Source organism: Saccostrea cucullata, unplaced genomic scaffold (genome assembly GCF_032062105.1).
Source record: "Saccostrea cucullata isolate Sc308-1 unplaced genomic scaffold, CSIRO_AGI_Scuc_v1 ctg270, whole genome shotgun sequence".
NCBI lineage: Eukaryota > Metazoa > Mollusca > Bivalvia > Ostreida > Ostreidae > Saccostrea > Saccostrea cuccullata.
In genome coordinates, this window is record NW_026932876.1 from 191,664 (window position 1) to 198,189 (window position 6,526).

The window sequence follows — 6,526 nt, forward strand, 5'->3', positions numbered from 1 at the left end:
ATGAATTTTTCAGCTAAGCTTATACACTGAACCAAACTTCTAAGCGTTCACCTAACATTTTTGAAGTTTTAAAGAACAAATACATACGATAATTAATTTCTTTAATTTTAGATTAATGATGCATATTTAAGTTCGATGTTGCTTAAATTTCATGTAAGTATCTCGTCAGAATTTTAAGCAAAGTGTCAAGGAAATGATGTGCCCTCAAAATGAAAATTCACACAATAAAATCTTGATGGAGTAAGACCCACTACTCGCTCTAATTATTATAAACCAATCTTTTTTTTTGGATACCATGTACCCCTGAATAGGAGATTGACCCATCTGCTGCCATACCTACATGCATTGCATAAATCTTTCCAAACCATTGAAAATGTGAGGGAAAGGGGGGGGGGGGGCTTTCACATTTCTTTTAAAATCCGAAATGTGGTTCAATGGGATTCAGATCCGGAAATTTGACAGTGTATCGTCACACAAATGCCTTTTGGTCAATATCCTTTGGTGTTTAGCATGTAAGTGCGCCACTTTTAGCATAATTCAGACTGCTTGAGCTGATATAAGAATACTACGAGCACCGATTTCTTTTCATTTTCGTACGATTGAAATGGTTTGTTTCCATGTTTCTAAGTTTTTTTTAAGGACACTTTAATACTCTTTTAACCTGTTGTGACGCGAAATTTTTCTCCTCAGAAGAGGATCAAGGTCTCTTCCGGTGTGGTTAAATGTTGTCAAAAACTTTCAGATTGTGATAGATTGGTGATGAAAAATGAGCACAGCCTATAAAAAACTGTGTTTAAATGGGTTTTGATACTGTTTGATAATTTTTTAAAGTTAAATCAAGTATAATCAAGCACTAAATTAAAAGTGAGTAAAACGTGGTGCAAAGATGGTCCAGATATCAACATTCCAACGTCTCTCCCTTCTATCGCAATGGTCATTTTGCCAATGTTTTGTGTTTTTTAGTGAAAGCAGTTTTAAAAAATTGATAATGATCACAAAAAGATGCTTATTACACAAAACACGTGCCACAAAGTACAAATTTATTGTTTTTAAGCTTCGTCACGGAACATTGGTTTTCATCGGTGATATTGAATTTTCTTTCTAAAATTGTTGAGAAGACTCATATTTTGTAATAATTTGAAAATATCATACCATTCTATAAAGTAGTTTTTGAATAAATACATTTATCAAAGTGAACACTTAGAAGTTTTGTTAAGTGTATAGTAAAAAAAATGGAAGAGTACAAAAAGGACATAAAACTGTCTTCTTTTCTATATCAGGATTATTTCTCAAACTTGAGTCGTTTTTCCAAATAGTTTGATAATCCCGATAAACAAGCGACCAAACAATTATTGTGACATGATCCGGTGTTATAGGTGACACGAATGGTATTTCCTTTAATAAAACAAAACCACTTCACTCAGTTATCTACTGTTTACCCCGTGTTTCCTCTAATAACACGATTTACGCAAATACAGATTATCTTCTAGCGGTGTTAGAGAGGATTCTACTGGAAGACGTGTAATTCTTTGTTTAGAGGCTATATATGTGATTTAAAGCATGTTTTATCATACAAGCAGGAAAACAGGTGCTTGCCATTCTTTTGACCTTCCATTAAACCACGTCAGTAATGTAGATACGTTAAGTACGATGTACCCATAAGTCTGCCAATATTCACTGTACTCCATTGTAAAAAAAAATACTCGCTTTTTAGAAATTATTGTAATTTTGATCACATACAAAAATAAGAATATTTTAGAATAAGCACTTAGGACCATTGAACAGTGAAGGATCCTTTTCGGCCCGCACCTTCTATGACACTGTACCTCGGTTTATGCGGTCTCATCCGAAGAACCGTCCTTCTCGTTCTACAGTGGGATTCGAACTCGCAACCGAAACACCGTCTGCGCCACATAAGAGACCAATTAAATATGAGATATAATAGCATCGTAATCTAATATTGTTTACAAACTTCCTTTACATTTCTCACAAATTTGATTTGATTTGTGAACTTGTGACATTATGTTTTATTGCAAAAGTATTTCTGTAGCTATAATATGGATGAGTAAAGGACTGAACCTACTACAAGTTGTGTCCTTTATGTTGCAAATACTGTCTTTGAATTTAATCTTTGACTTTTAGATCAGGGATTTGTGACAATGCATTTCCAAATAACAATGAAATACACGTACATGTATATACACCCCTACTAATGTGTTCGGAACCTTTTTTTTCGGTGTTCTACAAATTATAAAACCCGATGAGTTCAGAGTAGCTCTGGCAGTGGCTCTGGCGAGAGTTCGCGAGACTACAGCGAGATAGGGTAAATTATTCACGGAAATGGGCTAGGAAGTGACTAGCACGTGGAGACATGGTAAACAGAAAAGTTATGTTGCGTTTTAGTTTTCACCACCCTATAATACTATAGTATCATTCTGTAGAAATGTACTTCAAGTGATCTCTCTTGAATTCATTCATTTAAATTATAAGTATTTTCTATGACACAATTTTCTGCTATCTTGAATTAAAATTTCTTTTTTGACAAATGTTTTTGCATGGGAACAGGGACTATATTTTTGGCGTCAGATTAGCAAATAAGGCACCAATGTGACTTTAACTGACCAATCAGCTGAATGAGAATTGCATCATGGGTTACTACGAATACTACAGGAATTTTACGCTAGATAAATTCCTTTATTGTACTATCGGTGAATACAATTGTCAGGTTGATTCTCTGGCCAAAACACGTGACCACGAGTATAGTTACATTATGTTAGAAATGTTTTGTCCATTTAAATGCATATGAGAAGCTGCTAAAACGTTTCCAGATATATTACCCTTGAAGTGCTGGCTAATTATGAACAAATTCGTTGCAATACGTGTTTTACATAAGCGGGAGTTCTCTAACTCTCTCTCTTTAACTCTCTCTCTCACCTAAAAACTATTTTGTCAATTATAACATAACGACACGTGAATATTCATCGTCAATCTAACTACATATCATTTTATTAAACATTTTTTTCTAGTTAACAACAAATCAAAAACGCCCGTGACATCTTTCATAGTTTCTAATCATTCTAATTATGCATTTTGTTCATAAGAACATTTTTTTTTATTTTGCACTCCACTGAAGACATGACACTAACTACATATCATTTTATTAAACATAGATTGACCTGAACCACGCATTTTGTTCATAAGAAAGTGAAATGTGAACATGCATTTGGCGTAAACGTATTCAATCAACAAATGGTCAGTTGCTCGTGGTTAGATCCTCTGTGCGCATTAATAGGAATAGCCATATAAGGCAAACAAAGTTTTTTTTTTTTTTTACCGGCGTAGCGGTCGCTAGTGAGCTCTAATTTTTGCCGTAAACTATGATAAGATATATTTTTATTTACCCCCCCCCCCCCCGCCCTTTAGCCCCCCTTTTCTGTTGGAAATCATGAAAGTCTTTCAGAAAGATCTGGAAACACATTTATCACAGGATTTGTTTTTAAAAGAATTAATCAGACTATAGCAATTTCCTGTTTACTGCCAATTTTATTTATAAAACCGGTTCTACCCTATAACCTTCGAATAGGTAAACCTAAACCACGTGTCTTGAATTTAAATCACAATAACAATAGTAGGGGTGATATAGATAACCTACAGTATTCAAGCTCAAAGTCAATTCAAACAAAACAAGTCGGGATAAGAGCAAACACAAACCTAAAAAATAAACATCGGAGACGAGATCGTGTGCCATGCTGTTGTAAACATCCTTTATTGACCGCTCACACACGACTTGTCATGATCGGATAAACGGAAAAAATCCGGAGAAGTTTCAATGTGTAAAGACGTAATAATAATGTCAATGTATTGCCAAATGATAACTTCAAACAAGACTGCAGATATCCTCGTTTCTTGAACTGTTGGTCAATATTTTTTGCGTCAATAAAAAAAGATATGTCGTACGGAGAGCATGTTCTTGCGTAACGAAGTAACTGGGAGATATAAATTCCAAATGCCAGCGATAAAGGTATATTTATTTTTTATTACACACTTAGTAATAAATACAGGATTTTTGTATACGCGATATGCCTGACATCACAATAGCCGTATCAGCCCTGCAGGGCTGATATGGATTTGCAGGGCTGATACGGATCAATATCACACCCCTAGAAAATATTAAACCTCAAAATTCATATTTGTGATCATACACATATATTGGGGTTACATAAATTCTTAATTTTAACTTTACGGATAATCTAATTGACAAATAAAAAGACTATATTTTCAAATTAAGGATCGGGTACATTTGAAATAGAAGTAGAAACAAACCCAAACGTACCGTATGAGACAATAGACCGTGTACATGTAAGAAGTCCGTTCATGTTTATTGACTTTTTTCTTCTCAACTTTATTAATGTATACTGTATTTTATTACTAAGTATGTAATAAACATAATAAAACATACCCTTTTCCACATCACATCCTGTATCAGCCCTCGACCAATATCAGCCCTCGGGCCTTCGGCCTTCTGGCTGATATTGGTGTCTCGGGCTGATACAGGATGTGATATGGAAAAGGGTATGTATTATTCTCTATATATTATACGAGTTCATGATGTTTCTACTACTTAAAACGACTTTGTCAATTAAGAATATTTTATATGAGTCTAATTTTTAATCAAGCAAGTCGGAGCTCGTTAAGAATATGCTGCATGAAGGGATGCATTCAATTTTAGAATATAAATTTTACAATTTCCAAAATGCCTTACTTATAGAATGTACAAATGTGATTTGGTTGAATATGAGGATGAAGAACCGTAATCAAGCTCAAAAGTCGACTAAAACAAGAACTGAGAACAGAGCAATCACAGACATCTAAAATTATTAGAGAAGTGATAAGGTGATATGGATGAGTAAACATTCACTGTCGACCGGTCACCCTTGCTGTGCGCTCCTTGTCATGATTGGGAAAACAGATAAAATCCGTAGACAATTCAGTGTGTAAAAAATGGCCTCAGAAAAGGTATGAAAAATGTTTATCAACATTATACCTAATGTTTACTTTATACTTTGCTGACAAGGTCATTATACCGACCATAAAACCTGTACACTGATGACTTTAAACAAACCTGTTGATATTCTTCTTTCATCAACTCATTGGTCAATAGCATGCCTTGTTTAAGAAATTGTTCGTACGTAGAGCTTGTTCCTGTGAATCGAATCAACTGGGAGACAAAAAGTCGAACTCAAGGAAGTTTACGATAGAAAAGTTGAAGTCTTCTCGTTTACCATGAAGATTGTTGTTAAGCTACCATTGACGTATTTGACTAGGAAAATATCCAAATATGAAACAGCTGTGTCAGAGAGACTCTGTGGGACTTTATTTAAGCTTTTTGATGTATTGAATCAACAAAATGAATGGAAGTAACTATTATTAATTAATAATGCCTTGTCGATACGTATACATAATCATGTATCTAAACGTCGAGCTGAAATCCCATACCAATTGGTTTATTCTTCTCAGAAGCTTTTGAATAAATTCTGCTTCATATAAGTTCAAAAAAGATTTGCTAATATAAATTTTGCGCAATTGGTTTTTCGAGATTTAAACTATATTGCTCATTGTGCATCCTCCCAATGGCAAATATGAAACCTAAATCTGAAACGGTTAATGTTTCTTTATCATTATTGTAATAGGATTATAAAAAAAAATCGTAGAACTTAAAAGAAATTTGAAAACACGAATTATTCTGATATCAATAGCATCAAAGCATGAATTTTCAATAATGAATAACCATTCCTCATGATATATTAAAGACCAAACTTCTTGTTATCTTGCAGATTACAATATCTCTATAAAAGTAAAGCTTGGGAATTTTTTCGATCTTTATCAAAAACATAGTATGTTGCAAATGCAAATTATCTCTCTAAATGCTATTTTTTCTCACAATAAAATAACATTTTCTGTATGGTCATAATTTCTCCTATTGGAATAAATATTAAGAATTTGGACAGGTTTTTTTTTTTTCAAACACAGCCATCAATAAGTGAGCAGTATATGTTTTGAAATCTTTTGGGAATAAATCTTCCGATATTTCTTGAGAATCCACGTGGTCAAAAATTTCTACATAAAAAAAAATGTCTCTCTGCTTCGCAGAGATAATTGTATGCATCCACCACACTTCATAAATTAATAATACTATATTTCATTCTTGCAAACAATTTTGCTAAGTCATAAAATAAACAAATAAATAAGATCAAGAGAATCATGTACTAGCTAATATTTGGATCCTTATGTGGCTTTATAAGATATTAAGAGAATTGAATTTAAGGGTTATTTGACGTTATTTTGGTTAGTTGTTCTGATGTACAAGTATTTACAAAATTATTAAAAATTACGACTGTTATCTTTTATTGAATAAGAACTAAATATAAATAAATACAATGATATTAAATACGTTCAATGAGCAAGAATTAAAAGAATACTTTCGATGCTAAATCATGAAATGATATACATGTATATGTTTTACATA